At 42.8% G+C, this 19,115-nt stretch overlaps 1 pseudogene across 1 annotated transcript; it reads right to left on the minus strand.

The window, feature by feature from the left end:
• Nucleotides 1-2,463: 2,463 nt before the first annotated feature.
• LOC144114976 (uncharacterized) lies at nucleotides 2,464-15,522 on the minus strand (annotated as a pseudogene). Its single transcript, XR_013311178.1, has 6 exons — nucleotides 15,314-15,522; nucleotides 14,367-14,844; nucleotides 12,840-13,129; nucleotides 11,729-11,911; nucleotides 5,206-6,044; nucleotides 2,464-4,394 (listed from the first exon to the last, which is right to left on the minus strand). The product of XR_013311178.1 is annotated as an uncharacterized LOC144114976 (transcript).
• Nucleotides 15,523-19,115: the final 3,593 nt, after the last annotated feature.

The raw sequence follows: 19,115 nt of genomic DNA on the forward strand, positions 1-19,115 counted from the left end.
CACACACCGTCACATGCCAACAAGCAATGAGTACGGCAGCCTCTGTCGTTTCTTTTCCGTCACTGCAATGGTTTCATATTCGGTTGCATTAGCCACGGTCTGTGTTTCCGCACGCACCCCAGGCACGTTTTCAGCACACGAGTCAGTTATTTTCATAGTGCTCATTTTTGTAACGAGATGTCAAGAACAGTAAGAACTTTTCTGGTTACCTTGTGCAATGGTGGTGCATCTGTCACCAGTTCAGTTATTTTGGTCAAGCTTCAGCAGTGGTGGACTTTCGAAACAAAGGTACAGCATCTACAAGCGAATAACAGGGTACAAGGACAAAGATGAAACTCGGAGCCAGATAGCTCTGCTGTTACTAGTTAGACAGCTGGAACTCCAACAAAAGTATGAGACCTTCACACTTCTGTGCCACAACAAAAAATCTAAGACGTCCTGAATCGCTTCGATCAGCATTTCACAAGGCACTGCAGTACAACATATGCATCGAAGTATAGCACAACATGAAGAAATGATAAGCCAAGCTTTTGACAGATTCGTGCAAGCTGTTAACGTACAAGAGGGTCAAATAAGCACTATGCACAACCACATGTTTACGAACCATGTAGGCACGGAATCGGTGACACCGCACTCTGCGAATGTTTTTTGCATGAAAAGACACTTGTCCTATGGAAAGCAATCAGCCACTGCATGGGAGCAAAACTATCCATGTTGTACGTCAAAGAAATGCAAGCACCCAGGTCGGAGGATCTCGCACCACATTGTAACCGACAAAAAGCTTCTGACCTCATGCTAGGCGAAAACTCCGAATGTGTGCTTGCTTGCTGCCAACCGTTTCAAAGTGTCCTGATGGACAGAGGCCCACATCAGTGCCAGCTTTCAAAGACCAATGCAACACGTGTGGCACACCCAGCTGTTACACTGTGTAACAACGAAGATTTGTCAACGTGGTAGTGGCAGTGCTATTGCTGAGCGTGCGCTGCTGGCTGGCTCTAGAACAACCGCCGACGGCCAGAAGAACACCGTTCAGTGCCTGGTTCTTTCAGGGCCATTAAACCCCTTTTCAACTGCATCATGTTGCTAGCCCTTGAACATTTGCATATGGTGTGAACATTGTTCAAAGGTGCACCCCCTTCGTTAGATGTATTCACTGTTTGTACTCTTCATCACTTGTTATGGCAGCAAACCAAAATGAATGCACATGATGTCACTTTGGAACTGGACAAATAATCAGATGTCAGCCTCCTTCTGATGAGATTCAAAAGCAGTCCTACCTGCCAGTGCTAATTAGCCTTAATGACAGTGCAGTCACTTGCACTGATGCAGTAGCACCATTACAGGGAGAGAGTTCTTTCTAGTGGATTTCACCGGGTGCATCAAGACTGAATTCCTTTTTGTTAGTCTACCAAGTGCAGTAACTTTTGGGTAATGTGACTCCCAGAGGCTGAAGTTCATCCCACACCTCGACAAACTTCACTGCGGGTCAGCTGATATGAAAGTCAGAAATGAAGAGTTGGCAAGCATAATTGAGCATTACAGCGATGTACTTGTTGAAGGGACAGGTCTTCTGCATGAAGAGTATACAGTAGCACTGGACAAAAGTTCAGAATATTCATTTTGGCACCATATGAATTCTCATCAGACAGGAATGGTGAGTTAAATCAAGAAATGCAAACCATGGGAAAGAACAAGTGTTCACACAAGTTGCTGAACCAGCCCATTGGCAATTCTGAATAAAAAAAAGGTGGTTGTGTTCAGATCTACCTTGACCCATGAAATCTGAATGAGGCAAACAAACATCTATAAACATCCATACATCTGAATGCTGACATTTCATACCTTGCTGTCAAATTTAAATGCTGGATCAGCTGAAGTTAGCAGGGACCAGCTACACTGGCTCAGAGGCTTCGGCATTTGGCTGCTGGCTTAAATGGCTGTATTTCAATGAAGGCAAAATACAAAAGCACCTGTGTGCTGTGTAATGTGAGAGAACAAAAAAACCCCAGTTGCTCCAAATTAATCCGGAGCTCTGCACTATGGCTTCCCTTATTGTCCGTGTGACAGTTCGGGACATTAAACCCCACAATCTGCAATTTGAAGCCAGCAATGGCGAAGATTGGTTACCTTGGCCATGTGGTGTCTGCTGATGGAGTCAAAGCAGATACAGCAAAGGTCAAACCTTGCATGCAAAACATTTAGCCAACTGGCCAACAAGATCTACAGTGCTTTCTGGGTACGGCTAACTTCTTGACAAAGCTTACACCACAAGGAGACCTCTAGTTTGGGCTAGTTGGTTCATGATTCGCAAAGAAAACGGCACGAAATACGGGGACAAAAGAGAAACAAACACGACGGGACCATCGCCAACTTACAACTGAGTTTTAATTCGCGTAAAACCTGCCTTTTTGTAAGCCAACACGCCGTAACAACTGTGCACTCACGCATTCGCAAAGTCACGAAGCCAACTCACGCCGTACAACAGATCACTGAAAGGGATCTAATACATGAAGCATGATAAGTAACCGAGTAACATTTTATCATGGCCATTTGGAAGGAAAACCCAAGAAAAATATAACAGCTCTGCACAAGTATGAACATCAAACGATCATGACCATGCAAACCCTTAACAACCGAAAACTATACAACTACATGAGGAGTGACACCAGATGACCAACAGGACACGTGGAAAAAGTGCAGAATGAAAATTTAAGACCAAAGCTGCGTCAAAGGTAAAAAAGACTGCAAAAGGCGTGATGAGTGCGAAAACCTTTAACATGTGGAGCCGGTCAACTGCCAACCATATGAATGATATCCAATGACCAACAAGAACATGGAAAAAAAGGGAAGTAAAAAACAGGGTCAGACCAAAGTATGCGTCAAAGGCACAAAAAGCGGACAGGAATCTGCGCAAACAACGGCACTTCGTCAGAAAGAATAGCACCCAATGCTGTAGGGAGTGCACGAAAAAACAATAAACCTACAAAATTCCTTCTAGCAAAATGAACTCTTTGTTGCTAAGCGTAATGGATGGCTTGCTGACGCATCTGCTCCCTTCTTTCTTGATATAAAAGGCTTCCATCACCCCTCTCTACTCTGTCCTTCCCGCTCCTCAAGAAGATAGTTTTCTCGAACTCAGGACGGCAATTCCTGCAAGCTTTGCAGGGATCCACTGGGAAGCTTCCTTCATTATTTCGCAGGTTTCGGCAGTGCTCGCTGGCACGCTCATTGAAACATCGACCTGTTTGGCCAATGTATATGAGTCCGCAGCTTAAGGGAATCTGGTAAACAACCAGAGTTCTGCACTGTGTGAACTTGTTTTGTTGTTTCACAGTACAAGCCGGTTGTTTTTCTCGGTTATTCATGGCACAAAGCCTAGAAAGTTTGCATGGGGCTGAGAGTGTGACCTGAACGTTATGTCTGCCTGCTACTTTAAGGTTGTGCAAAACCTTGTGGATGTATGGTATTACAGCCACACGATTGCACGAAATCGGATCTCTGCTTTCAGGACCGTGCTTCAACTTCTGCAGAATGGCTTCACATACAGAAGAAACCACACAAGAAGGGTACCCTGCTTCTTTTAGCTGCTGAACTTGAGCGCTGAAACTTGACGAGGTCATGTGGGGGCATGATTTGTTCAAAGCCGCTTGTAAGGAGTTCGAAACAATCGCCGTTTCAAGAGCTTCGAATGAGCACTGCTAAAAAGGGAGCAAACCTTTTTTTGAATGTGGACTATACATCGAACACAAGTCATCTTAAGAAACCGTATACTAAGATCGAAGAACTGGAGTTCACCATTTGTCGGGACCTCCTTTGTCACGGTTGTTACGGCGTGTTGGCTTACAAAAGGGCAGGTTTTACGCGAAATAAAATTCAGTTGTAAGTTGGCGCTGGTCCTGTCGTGTTTGTTCCTATTTTGTACCCATATTTCGTGCTGTTTTCTTTGTGATTTACACCACAGCTAGCCCAACAAACCCAATTCAAGTGGCTGTTGCACAAGAGCACCCTTTTGTTCAATGTCCAGTTCCATGCGATTTTGCATGAGGAACCGCATCCTTGACACTCAGATGCAAGCTGTGAAGGCATTTTGTTTTCCTGCTGCCAGCTGTTTTCAAAGGCCGACCGGCATGAACTCTGGCTGCGCCTCGTGTGACACCTGGACTGCGCCTTGCTAGTCCAGTTGGTTGCACCTTGATGATGCGGCCGCGCCTCAGTGAACTTGCTTTTGCTGCTGTTGAAGCAAGATGCATCGCAACTACTTGAGGCTCTGTGCGCGCTCTCTACAACAGTGCCAGGTCTCTTTGGAGCAGGGTGAGATAAAATGGGCTATCTGCAGCCAAACTGTATTGCCGCCACAGCTCCTCTGTGATGTTCTTGAGTACCTCAGGAGCATCCTGTGAAAAACCCAAAATAGCTCAGAGATCTGTGAAGTGAGGCACTAAAGTACCAACTGTAATGACTTTTGCAATGTACCTCTAGCACCCCACTCACTTTTCTGTACTTTTTTCCTTTCATCTTATTGTTTACAGCTGCCCTTGGTTATAATGGCCATGTGTTTAGGTTATTCCGATATAGGCACTATATTTTACAAAGCAAATTGCACTGTGGAAGTTTGCAAGGTGCCAACATGATGGATTGTGGAAAGTAGGACATCAATGCACTGCATCAAGTGAGCGTGGGAAAGATGATAAGCTGGAGCATATCTTGCAATAAACCTGCATCCTCATATACTTGGCACTACTAACGATGATCATGTCATGAAAGTTATATTACATACATCAAGTACATAAATGTTTAATGCGCAAACACAGAGAAGTAAGCTGTTTGTCGATCATTTTTACAAATAAACAGTTTTTTGGGCTCGCTGAATTATTCAACATGCCTGTGAGGCACGGTACCACAGAAACTTCCAATAAGAAGCAAGAAATACTGAAACAGCTATGCACTCTGGTTACGGGGAAAGTTTCACATTACACTTCTACTCTGTGACCAATGTTGCCTTTGAAAGCTCTGTTCATTGCTGAAATCGTAGTTGCATAGTGAGAGGGTTGGTTACTGCGAGTCCAGTTACAGTTTTGAGCAGGACAGGGAGAGGTTTCAGCTCCTCCTAAATGAGAACCCTGCATACTGCTTTAGGGAACTGCCATGCAGCCAGACTTGAGACTCATATATTGTAATTCACAAAAAAAAGAATGTGCCCCAGACCTCACGGCATTGATGATTGGAACTTGGCCCTGCAACAGCAAGCTGCTCCTCAACTTCCATTGTGTCTTGGGGCAAGCTTGTAGCACCTTGCACCAAGGCCTGTGGCTGTGGCTGGACAGGTTCATTGCCTGGCTCGCCTGAGCCGCTCCCTGGCTGGTCCCATGCAGACTCACGGAAGTCGCGGAAAAAGGCAGGATTTTGACACTTGTCACCTGGTGGTGGTGGCGGTCTTGAGTGCTAAGTATAGCTGGTGGCGAGCTGGTGGCGGTCTTGAGTGCTAAGTATAGGAGCATTCGGGAATCCTCCCCATAGGTTCTGTGAACGAGTGCCTGGTGCTTGCAGAACGCCCCCTGCTGGCCAGCTCGGCAGGTGCAAGTGCCGACATGCTGCCACACTTCATAGATTTTGCCATCCTCTTTGCAGCTGGGAACTTCAAACAGATTGCTGCCAAGGGTGCGGATGCTTGCAGCAGCATTTTCAGGCATCCTTTCGAGGAGTTTGTCATATAGGAGCTTGTGGCTTGGTACACGATTGTAAGCATGCTTCAGCAGCCTCTTCTGCAGGTGACCTTCCCATAAGCGTGTGATAAGGTCCACAAGAGCAACAACATTAAACGCATTATGCCTGCCCAGAGCCACATCCTTAAGGACACGTATGGATGCTTCAGCGAAATTATTGGTGTTGTGGCCCCTTGTGAGCATTCCAGAGCGGTACAGAAGCACCCATTCTGCCTTGCGCTCCAGGAAGCCAAGAACACGTGCTACGTAGCCCTTATGAGACTTGGCCTTCATTTCCGCTATGGCAGTATTCAGGTCATTAGCAGTTGATGCATACATAATCTGCAAAGGAGATTATAAAACACATGTCGAATGCACACCAATATTTGGCTCCTGTAATGGCACTATTTGTGCATAAAAATTTATATTGAGTGATCTGTCTCTGTGTCATCTGCGACTTATGCTTCTGATGTTGCAAGGTAACTAACATTTCTGACGCTACTCAATATCGGGCTGCACAAGAGCACTATGCAAAGACAATTTTCCACGAACTATCACCTTGTCCCAAATATTTCACCAAAGTGGTGTTTCCATTCTCATATTCTGAGTTTGTTTGCCCTCTTTTATGCTATAGAAGATGTAACTTAGCTATCTGATATGTTAATGATCGTACGTTGCATTTTTTACAATGTCTAAGATTGCGTGGGTGTTTTGGGCGCTTTACATTCAAACCTCACTGTTACCTTCAAACTGCACACGACTGAGAACAGCAGGTATTTTCAATCCATGTTGCACACACTTGTTGCCATTATAACTATTGATTCATTATTTATTTGTGGGCACAAGTTTGCCTAATCAACAGTTAGCCGCCAAAGCTTTTTTTCACCTTTCTCCTTCTTGCCACCACCGCATGACAATTTTATATTAACAATAGCCTGCATGGCCCCATTCTAGAATGTAAATACTTTAATACCTATGCTACTAATAACCTTTGCTGGAAAACTTATGTTAACTACATAACATAGCACCATATTCTCGCTATTAACAACACAATTGCTCACATCAACGTCGCTCAAAACAATGACAGCTATAGTATATACTGTGTCCAACCCTGTTTAGAATCCTCTTTCTAAAAGCTACGCAAGCAGATTTTCACTAACTAAAGCTGAAGTGAACACAGAATCAATTACTTTAATGTGTGTAATTAGCAGCATAGCAGAAACATTACAAATATGCAACAAACTTTAAACATGGTATGTCAATATGTGCGTTTTTCTCACGTTTTTCTTAATATCGATCTTTTCAGAAGATTTCTCACTCTATTAAAACCACCTAAAGGTACCTCTGATTGCTCATGGCACTTGCATTCATGTAACGTTCATCATCCTCACAAACTTGATGTACCTCTTCAATTAATAACACGTATACAGTTATTTCTGTCAGAGACATTCCGTACTTGGAACTGCTTGCCAGGCACATTAGCCACTATCTCCGGACACACTAGCTATTATTCATTTCAGTATGCACTGAATTTATGATGGGTGTTGTGTTCAATGTGTTGCGTCCGATTTTATTGCTCTGGTGGTTCGAAGAGCATGTAGTTATTGATTTCATTTAATTCTACTTGCAGCACGCCTTGTATCATACTCGGTGTTTCTGACTTGCCTCTTCTCTTGCCAACCCAGTATCTTTGGCTGTCAAACGTAAGCTCGCAGGCTTTATCATAGCCACAGTGACTGTTTCAATGGAAGTGAAATACAAAAATACCCATGTGCTATATGATGTCAGTGCACATCAAAGAACTCCCAGGTGGTATGAAATAACGTGGAGGCCTCCACTGCAGTGCCCCTTGTAGTCCATGTGTCACTTCAGGACATCCAGTACCACGATTTACATTTTTCTTCTCATCTCTGCGTCTTTGTGACATTTGACCAATTTTATGCATTGTTTTCCCTCCTCTCCGCAATGCGTCTTGTAAGCTGTGACGGTGAACTTTTAAATAGGCATGCAAGCTTGCATGTGTAATGAATGCAGATAATCATTATTTTATGACTACATAACAGAACACAATGCTTGAATGCTTGACAAGTCAGCCTTAATTATAGGCCAGACCTCCCAGCCCAAGCTCTTGGCAGGACGATGAAAAAGTCGCAGAATGTTTGTTACCTTCTTGTTACATATTTTAGTTTATGTGGTACTGTGCTCAAATAATCCATTTGTTACCGCACTGCCATTGTTTACGAGCTCTGCCTATCCCAAATGTAGTAGGGATTTGATGGATTACCCTTGTAAAGTAGAAATTTAAAACCTGTTTATGCAACTATCACATGGAAGCCATCATATCTTCAGTGCAACCGTTTCATTACTTGGATATAGTATACCAGTTTCCTCTATTACAAAACTGCATTGGGGCAGCTTGGTTTGTTTGTTGGTATGGTAGCTGCTGACAGTTGTAACCCTCCTCAGTGAAGTATGAACAGAGAGCGGTGGTAACAACTGAAAATACTTTATAATAATTTCACATCATAGCGATATGTGCAAGGAGGGCACGTGGCTAAGAAAACGGTTCTTTGGTACCGCTCCTTTGGTGCATGAAAAAAAATTCCACAATATTCACTACATCTACAGCATGTTTTCGTGGAAGTCACAATCATTCAGGCGCACATGATTGCGAAAGCATGCTCATTTAATTTAATGAAATCATGATTTGCCTCTAGGGGCACAAAGAAATGAGACACCGGCCCAGTGCACTATCGTTTTAACCAATTCTTTGAGAAGAATCATCTCATTTCTGATGCACAATTCGGCTTCAGAAAAGGACGTTCAACTGAGCTAGCTTTATTGGGGTTAAAGGAACACGTGCTGCAAAATATACAAATGAAACTAATAACCCTTGGCCTCTTTATAGACTTTAGTAAGGCTTTTGATTCCCTTGATCATGGTATCCTAACTCATAAGCTCTCAGTCTATGGGATTCGTGGCAACCCTTTATCTTTAATAAAATCTTACTTAGCTGACAGGCAACAGTGTGTATATATTCGAAACCACCAATCATCTCTACTACCTATAATCAGAGGCGTACCTCAGGGAAGTGTACTAGGCCCTCTGCTATTTAATGTCTATTTAAACAGTATTGTGAACATTGACCAAGGTTTAAAATTCATTATTTACGCTGATGACTGCACGATTTTGTTCTCTGGTCCTGATGTGAATGAACTAGTCACCAAGTGTAATCAACTTCTTAATCGGCTTCGTGAATGGTCTGATATTAATCTGCTAAAAATTAATCCTGCAAAAACGAAAGTTATGTTATTTTGTGCAAGAAACAAAAATTTTCGTCTAGAAAAAAAGATCATTTGTGGTGGTGAAGAAATTGAAATTGTTCACGAACACACCATACTAGGTGTAACATTTTCTTCACACCTTACATGGGATTCGCATGTTCAATTCAATTCAATTCTTTTTTTATTATCATTTCTTCAGTACAGTACATAACATCACTGTCTGGATCCTTAGCCAAAGGCTAGTTATGGATCCATGCAATAAAAGCAAAGAGATTAGTGAGGACATGATTTCTACTGCATGCCAAAATAATACACATAAGAATGGTGGAAAAATGCAAAGCGTACAAGCAAGATGGTTCAAATTACAGAAATACAAGAGGGCTCATGACAAAAAAAAACATATGAAGACAAGAACAGCATTTTTTATATAAAATAAACGCAGTTGCCTTAGAAGTGATTATTCAATGACATATGAATGGCAAACCCAACATAGACACTACAGAGAATAATAAGAGACAATCACTAAGCGATTTGCATTGTAAATCAGGTAATTATTTGTGACAGAAAGAAGGTCTTTAGTGAAGTATAAGGATTGGACGTTGCAAAGACTGCACAGGGGATTTTATTCCAAGTTTTTACCCCTTGATACTCGAAGCGGCGCTGGCCATAGTCATTGCGAGATGTAGGAACCAGAAATCTTCCCTGTGCTGCTGAACGGCTGTTAGTTGGGGCTCTATGGAATGTGTTCAAAGGAAAGGGGGAGGTGCCGGAGAGGACTCTTAGTACGAGTAGTGCAACGCGAAAATCTCGAAGCTGCAATGCCGGCATTATTTGGAGTCTAAAAAACAAAGGGCGAGAAGGCGTATATGGTGTTGTGCAAGTCATTATTCTCAGTGCCCGCTTTTGCAGGCGTAAAACAGGTTCAATGTAAGTGATGTAAGTGAACCCCCATGATTCTATACAGTAAGTTAATTGGGACTGAAAGAAGCTAAAGTATTATGTTTTTAGTGTGTGTATTTCGAAATGTCGCCGAGCTTTGGCCAGAACGAATCATGCATAAGATAGTTTGCTACGCAATTTTTCGATATGCGGTTTCCAGTTTAATGCAGCGTCTAAGGTTACACCCAAGTACTGAATAGTCTTAAGATAATAAAAAACCTCTCGTTGGTAACAGGTGCAATTGCTCGTTGCCGCGCGTTCCTTCCTGGTAAAATAAAGCTACAAATATATAATGCATTATTTGTCTCGCAAATAAGCTATTGATCATTAGTCTGGTTGACAACAACTAAGACCAACCTAGAAAAAATTTACCTTCTGCAAAAGAAAGCTATACGTCACATTGCCAATCTTGATTACCTAAGCCACACACGGCAAGCTTTTGAAACATTCAGTGTGTTAAAAATTCAAAGTATGTATGAATTCCGAATATTGCTTTCATTTCATCTGTCGTCATCCTTTAGGTCTATGATAGAAGGCACTGCGCTACTGAAACAGAACGATCACACAGTTAATACTCGCAACACAGACACTTGGTTAGTTCCCCATTTTCGCACTGACTATAAGTTCCAAGCACTACAGCACAATCTTCCAGTAATTTTAAATAGATATAAAGACATAAATAACCCTACTAAGAAAGCATTGCGTGAATTATTTCTTCAAAAATAATTCCTGACGTATAATTCGCGCCCAAGTACAGCTGCTCCCTTGTATCTTATGTAAATATGTTTTCTGTATTTCCCTATTGTAATTTATTGATGATTTTGTGCTTTCTGGCTGTCCTGTTTTTTGTGAAAACTGTAACCTGACTATGTGTTCGTTTTTTTTGTGTGTGTATGTAAACGTTCTCAACAAAGTCTGCTTCTATGCCTTGTAACGGCTGCCTGGGCCTCGTCAAGCTGTATACCTACAACTTTTAGTCCAGGCAGCCGCCAGAATTTTCTGGAAAATAAATGGAATTGAAAATTGAAATTGAAAACCTGCTTCATTCTTATGCTTTTAAACCCCGCCCCCATGCCAAGAAATGATGCTATACTACTTCTGCTGCAGATCTGTCACTGATTTCAGCGCAATAGCGTGCTGAATTTCATCTTTGATATCATGAACCACAATGCCAATGCCAGAAATTTAAGAACTTGCCTTGCCTTCAGAGTTGATAGCGATCAATTCTACAATTCCATCATCTCTCTATGCCATAGCAAACCAGAAAAGTATGAGTCGAATTCTTTTATCTGCACTCTGTGATTGACATAATGTTTATATTGCGTTGTAATCCTCTTGCACAGACCATAGAAATGTTTCTTTTCTGGGTTTTTAAAAAAAATCTGTGTAGAAGGGAAAGAAAAACTTGCCATGTGTAGTGTTCCAGAAGCCTAACACCCTACAGTGTTGCCGATTAAATGTGCAACTATTTCATACTGTTTCAGAGGGATCATTGGCACGAACGTGTGCTCTTTGAAGCTCCCATGATGCAGTCATGTGTTGCTTTGAAGGCACCAACCGAAGTACCTTCACTGGGTTCTCTGAGCCATTCATGCACATTCCTTTAAAACTCGTTACTGGACATTATAAGTCTGACATAGTTGTTATTTTATTGTAAGAATTCAAACAGCCGGCATTTTGCATCACTCATCACTGACCAATTATTTTGTACTGTCTTAGCAGATGCATTGCAATATCTGACAGCCACATTTTCTAGAAGAAATTGACAGAACTAAAAGTAATGCATGCTTCATTTGCATTCACCTTCTGAAATGTAGTCATCAAATCTCGCTTGTCATCCCTGCTGGTGTCACGGGATGCATGTAGCCAGCGCCACTCGGCTTGAGCCACATGAAAGTGGCAAAGGAGCTGCTTGCCTTCGGGCCATGTTGCTTGCAAAGCAGCTTTCTCAGATGCCGAATTATCCGTCATAAATGCTTGCGGTGCCTGCAGAATATAAGCAATATTTTGCACCTTTGTTGCTGTAAGTAAACAACTTTATTATTCATTATAAATAGTATGAAGTCTCTACATTGCTTTTCATTTGAGGCTTTTGTGGTGCAGTTTGAGGCACAAAGGACACAGAGACTTTCTGTAAAAATTGAATTTGACTCCCCAGATGCCCCTTCTCATGATTTTATTAAACTATATGCCTAAAATATTAGCACAGCGGTAAACTGGAAAAGTAAGAGTTCTTATCCATTTTTTATTGGTGAAGCTTTTAAAAAGGTGGCATGAAAATGTGGTGCTAATAATTCATTATGCCAGCAGAAAGAGCATGAAGTTTAGTGGCCATAGCTTATGCTTAAGACACCATTCCTTTTGTCCTTGACTGGGGAGCAAACAGCCATTCATCTTATGTGCGGCAAAAACACTGACAAGTAATTGGGCTTTGAATGGTGTAATGAATCGGCATTTTTGAAACTGAGCAACAATGACAAAACTAAGAGACTCTAATGTTTGTATGTGCTTTTATCCTCTCCTATCGAGCCATAAATCAAGCGGCCATATATCGCAGCAGAAATGATAATGAATAAATATCAACATTTTTATTCTTGAACCCTCACATAGCACTCTATTGATATGGACATGACCTTGATGCTTTAACTTTTGTTGTGCCGTCTGGAGTAAGATTATTTTATGAAATATTCTATTAATTATGCACATGGGTAAATGACAGCTTTAACATGTGGCCACCGGGAACAAAAGCATGCAAATGTCATTCTGCCCCCCCCCACCCTTTTACCAAAGATGCCCCTATGTGAATACAACAGAAGAAGGCGTAAACAAAATGCATGTGATGGGCCACTCTTGTTTATATCCACTGCTGCAATTTGATAGCTCATGAATGTCCTGAGTATTATTCTTTACTTACATGAGTGCCACCAAAGCAGGTTGGGTAGCTCAGCTTCAGCAAACCAAATGCAGCTTTGTAGCTCTCGCTGCTCTGAGAACTATGTAGTAGTACAGCAAGACGCATTGCGCCAACTGCAGTTGCTGTAAGTACCACCGTGAGACTCCTTTGTGACTCATCACATGAGGCTGTAGAGTCTACAAATATCTCCTTAGCAGCACTCAGTCCTTGCGTCCTTTTCATGACCTGTGTCACCACAAGAACTGCCCAGCAGGTACGATCCTCTGACCTTGTGGTTCTAACATCAGCCCCTGCAAAAGGCAATATAGGACTCCTACTTATAGCGGCATTAAGCAGAGAAGCAATGGTAAATAAGGGGCTTGTTAAGATATACATTTAAAAGTTGCCAGCAGTCAAATCAAATCGGAAATTTCAAAAAATAAGTTTCATGTTCTTATTCATCAAATTAGGAGCAGCAGAATCATTTGTTAGATGTTAGATAATTCAACACAACATAGGAGAAAAGGCAGCTACATGCATCCAATGGAATCTGAATCAAAGACCTCCACGTGTTGCAGATGGTGCTCGACCAACCGAGCTATGGCACTACTACTATCAAGTGTACCTATGCTAGCGTGCACTTCGCATGTTGAACCTTTTTATGCCTGTTTATGGCATCAAGAGTGCCAAACTAGATATCTTCTTTATGCTTTTTAGCAAGCAAGGGAAGGGAAATGATTGGCTCGTTAATATGTACACAAGAAACGATCAATAAAGCCCAGGAAAGCATAGGGGAATACTGTTCTAGTTATTCTTTTAATGTTGTAAACTGTATTGAGAAATTAGTGACAGCGTAATTTTTTTTTGATGTAGGATAACTGCGTAACATAACGTGACAGAACGCACAAGGAAAGACAACCACATGCTGCCGATGGGGTCCAAGTAGGTTGCACCTGCATGCCCATGTCTGTAATGCTATGCTTTGGGCTTAGGGTGAGGCAAATGCATCACCGGGCAGAGTAATGTTGGCATGTATGGATATTAAATCTCGATATTACAGATAATGAAAAGTAGACACTGTAGCATACTCACTGTTTCACAATGCAGGAAGTATTCATCATGGATGGGATTTTTGTTGTAAACCACACAGCTTTAGCAGTGCAGATCAGAGAAGGTTGCTGTAAGCTGATTTATACATGCGTATGGCTTTTCATCCTGCTCTATTTTCACCAAAAAGGGGGCCACTGTGGCTTGAATGAATATACTCTAAAGCCTCAGGTGGTCCCTCTAAGGGGAAAGAAAAACAACTTCAAGCCGAGAGGTTACCCCTGTTGGCAGCATGATGTGCTACAACATTTGGTGATAATTGTGGTGAAGCAAAAGGTAAATATTTATGAAATACCTAGACCACAAAAATAAAAATAATCACAAATATGTGCAAATGCAAACAGTTAAACACCCAAAAAACCTTTGCAGTTCAGTCCTTTCAAAAAGTCGCAGGAATTTCAAAGAAAACAAACTACACTGCTCAGATATATTGCAGCTTACCCTTGTCAAGATAGCATGATGCTTTCTCTGAAAGTTTGCTGACAGGGTCCATTGCGCTGCCATAATGATGATCCCGCCACAGCCGGAACCAGTAATAAACAATGCCTGCGCTTGGATTCACGGCACCACTGGCAAGCTTCTCGGCGGCGTCATCTTCAGCTTCTGCTGGTGCATAGCTATGGCCTGTGCTGGTGTGAGGCCATCATGAAAATAGCTATGGAACACAGCTCGAGTGTCAGCTGTGGTGCGCAGGAGACGTAAGGCATCAGCACAGTCTAGCGCATGATTATGGTCATCCCTGACCTTCACAATGGCACGCAACGGCGTAGCCCTCTTCAGGAATGGGCCCCGATTCCTTGTGTCCCTAGTAATGTTTTTTATTTTGATGTCCACAAAGGCTGGACAGTTGGTGGCCGTTTGGCCAGTAATCTTATTCCTGTTCGAGTGCTGGCATTTCCACTTCTTGTGGAATGCGATCCTAGTAAAAAACAAATGCAAATTATTTTTCTTAGAATGACACTCATATTTTTGCGTAAGAATATTTTACATTAGAGAGACACTAGTAACAATAATGTAAATATTGAGCAGTGCTCTGTCAGACATTGCCGCAGTGCGGTGAAGCCAGCCTTACAAAACTGATAATTGGAATCTGTCACAGTCCACAATTCCGCAATTCTAAAAGAAGTGCAAATGATTTCACTTCTCAGAATAACGCTCATCTTTTCGCTTTAGTCTATTTTACATTAGAAAAACACTGGTAACAATAATGTAAATATTGCGTAATTCTCTGCACTACATTACTGTCATGCGGTGAAGCCAGCCTAGCAAAAAAACTGAAAATTGAAGTCTGTCACAGTCCACATTTGCGAAACAATTATGAATAGACGACCGCTCTTTCGAGTAATACATCAAGTACATGGGTGAATAAAATGCAAAATTTCCCATACCTTTTACGCTTTGCAACTTCCCAGTCAACGATCCACGTGGTTCTCGTCGCAACACCGTAGCTGGTGAGCCACTCGTACGCGTCTCCGTCGGTGTTCAGAGCCACACGAAAACAACTCACGTTCTCGACGCAATTGTCACTGTCCAACTCGCATTCGAACGGCAGCGATGATGCCGCCATAATTCACGGATGAAACACGCTACTCGCATAAAAAAAATCCAAAGCAGCCGCGGCGGACTCAAAACTTCTTTATGGGCGGGGATGTGGAGAAAAGCCAACCAGGCAGCGTCCTCTCCTCCTCGCTTCAGTGCTTTCTCTCTTGCGGCGCATTCGTGTCCAGGCGCCAAAAATACGCCGCCGCCGGGCCAGCCAGACTGAATCGGCTCCGCGGCGAGGTGCGCGTTGCGATGTATTTCAATAACTTCGGCAGTTGGGCGGAGCTGTTCTTTTCGAGCTCTCGGCTAATTTGATCCATTCACGGTACACATCTGAAGGTACATGCAAGTGGGCGAGAGAGCCCGATCCAGTGGGTCCTGTACCTCCGGAAACGCGCGGAAGCCGTTGATGCACCGTGTGTCGGCTTTACTTTCAAGCCGGCAACTTCAAACGCGAGCGCCCTTGATCACCCACCCGTTTTTGTGGCAAAAAAATAAATAAATAACTTGCCCCTTGCAACTGTTGGAGACCTCGACGCCACCTGCTGCACCGTGCAACCGCGCCGTTCAAGGAATCACAATCCGTTGGCCCCAAAGCCCCGGCCAGCCTCCGATTGGCGCAAAGCCCCTTCCTTGTCCTGGCGCCTCGCGACTCCCCGCACTGTGGTTATGATATTTAGTTTGCAACGGCTCCTCACTGAGGAAGGGGGAAACGACCTGCCGGCGCCTAACCAAACCGTGCTCCCTCAAAAGCATCGCACGCTCTGTGGGGCTGAGGTCGCTGAAATTCAGGCCGGAAATTTTGCGAGAACTACGTCGTCGGGTTCTGGACCGGGATCCATCGTAACGCTGGCAAGACGCCGGTGCGAACGTAAACGAAGCGACGGTAGCGACCCCCGATAGATGCCTTCAACGTGCAGCGGCGATAGCTCTCATTTCGGCAGCTGCTAGACCGCACCGCTAGCCGCAAGAAATCCCGGAGTCTCTGATTACGTCACGTTTCACGTCACTCCGTTCTGTGTCGTCATAAGAGTTCTCGAGTTTGAATCGGAGCGGCGGGAAAAACTTTTTCAACTTCGAATCCAAATTTCTTTGAAATAAATGCATCTTTCGCTTCCGGACAAACGACAACAAAGCCATGAAATGCCGGACTATCAGATTTTGCTAACAAAAAAATTTGATAGGGTTCTCCTCAGTGTCCCTTTAAACGGTGCCACATGCTCTTCTGTAAACGGTGCTCTTCTGTAATGATGAAAACATATGAGAACAGTACTGAATAGAAGGCATTCAAGACCAAAGCGCAGTGTCTCTGTCTTAACTGTTCTGTTTCCTGCTCTTTTTACGCAAACGGCTTCAAAAACTTTTTTGGATATCTTGTAGGAGTTCACCGAGATAATGGTACGCTTTATTTTATCATACAGCCACACTGACTTTCTTTGTTGGATGATATGTCATGAAGTGCACAAACACATCAGTAAAAATGAAGTGATTACTCCGCCGATGTTTTTCTCGTGTTGGCACTGAATACTTTTTGTAGGTATACAACAGAATCAGTGTTATAATTGCACTTGTCACTAGGCTACTCCAGAGAAAATAATCTGGCAAACGGGACGAAAACGATCATAAACCACATGAGCTGCAATGTGAGAGGCTTACAAACTACCACATACCATGCATTCCTGTGTTCCCGGTAATAATCCCAGCAAGTCATATGGTAATCGTCTGGACATTCCAATAAAGCGGCGACGCAAACCTACTATTGGGGCAATGCAGCTATATGTAATTTTAGGTCTAGCGTGGTCTAGCCCCAGTTTGTTAACCCCTTCAGGCGCTCGCTGACTTGCAGCTGCTTCGTGAATTTGCTACGTCACGCAGCAGTTTCCTTTGTTTTAGACGAATTTCGTATCCTTCCCATAAGAAAAAAATTCGTGGCTCCAATCCATGCTGTGATGGTGGTTGTACAGCAAAGCTGTAAGATGACACCCAATTACAAATTGCGTTGTCACTTGAAAATTGACACACGCGGCTCTGCAAAGAGTGAAACCAGACAAGTGAAATGTACTTATATTACCCTTTATTACTTCACAACGACATTCACGACTGCTTTATGATCAGTATGATATACATTGAGATTTTCAGTTTTAACTGTTCAAATATTCTTTGCTAAGGTTAAATCAGTGCATGAACCATAAATGGTGGTTGGCTGAGTTGCATTGGTGAAACGGTATTCCCATTGTTCACATGCGCGTCATCATCCATCGCGATTTTGATGCTTGTTTCGTGTTGTTTCTTAATAAAAACGAGTACAGAGCTGTATGCCTGTTTTCAAGATTTGCCATTTATATATTTTTATTTCCTATTTTTTTTTCTTTTTTGTTTTTATTATATTGTTTTCTTTCTTATTTTTTTACATCACGACTGCTTTATGATCAGTATGATATACGATTTCTATGCTGTTGGGTACTTTTCATGTTAGAGTAGCATTAAATTTTTAGCCTGGCGCGTTTTGCTTACGACGCCGACTACACGAAAATTTCCTGGGTGGTAGAGGTATACAGCTTAGCTGTAATACGCTTTCAACCGCTACATTTGAGCCTGTCTTTGTCCTTAGATTCTGTCCGTCCACCTAAAGCCCTCGTTTAGGACTTGCATAGATGCCGTTGGAACAAGGTTCAAAAATTCAGAAAGTTTCCTTCTAAGTGTTAACGAGATCACCGGTTTCAGCGGGACCAAGTACGCAGTTTTTTAAATTATCACCGACAATAAAACGTTGCATACACATGCCATCTAAAAGGGCATTGTTGTAACACCAGCCAGCGGCAGTCTGGAGGAGCTTCCAGCGGGGCGTGGTACGCGGACGTGGGCGTGCACGCGCAAGAATCGCCATGAGGGCGCCAGATGACGCCACGTGCCGACGAGGTGGGCTCGCACTTGCACGTCGGAACCAATTAGCGCATGCACACTGGCGGCTCGAAAGTCTGCATCATCTGGCGCTCGAGATGGATCGAGCGTTCAGTTTGGCTCGCATCTGAAAATTTCGCTCGCTAAATGTGCTGCTATGGCCTTATACCCGTGCCACACGCGCACAAAAAATGGCAGTTAGTGGTTAAGGCCTTAATTTCCTTAATACCATTATTTCCAGAGTTGGTGCTACATGTCCACATTTAATATCATTACATAAAAGTCACAATGACGATAGCCATTGCAAGGTAGTCAAAAACTTCATCTGAATAAAAACAATGCTAATGAGCACTACATCGCGGGAATGTTGTAAATATAATATAAAAATTGCCTTTACACATTTCTTATTGTGTAAATATTTTGTGTATATTACCTCTCCTCCTATCCTCTCTTCCTGTCCCCTCACCTATTCATTTCATTTCTCCATTCTGCCTGCTATCCTTTATTTCCGCTGCCCCAGCTCAGGTGCTTCAGTATCGATGGCAGATGCCGGGGCTAGCAAAAATCTTTTCCTTCCTTTTTATTATTATTTTAATAAAACCCACTTACTACTACTAATATAAAAATTATTTTGCAGAAAATGCTGCTGTTATTGCTTGACAAATTGGAAAAGTAGCCATAAACTCGCGTGTCAGCACACGTGCCGAGAACATCTGTCAGAAGTGCTGGTAAAAATGGCTCCCTTCG

The sequence above is a fragment of the Amblyomma americanum genome, chromosome 1 (genome assembly GCF_052857255.1).
Source record: "Amblyomma americanum isolate KBUSLIRL-KWMA chromosome 1, ASM5285725v1, whole genome shotgun sequence".
NCBI lineage: Eukaryota > Metazoa > Arthropoda > Arachnida > Ixodida > Ixodidae > Amblyomma > Amblyomma americanum.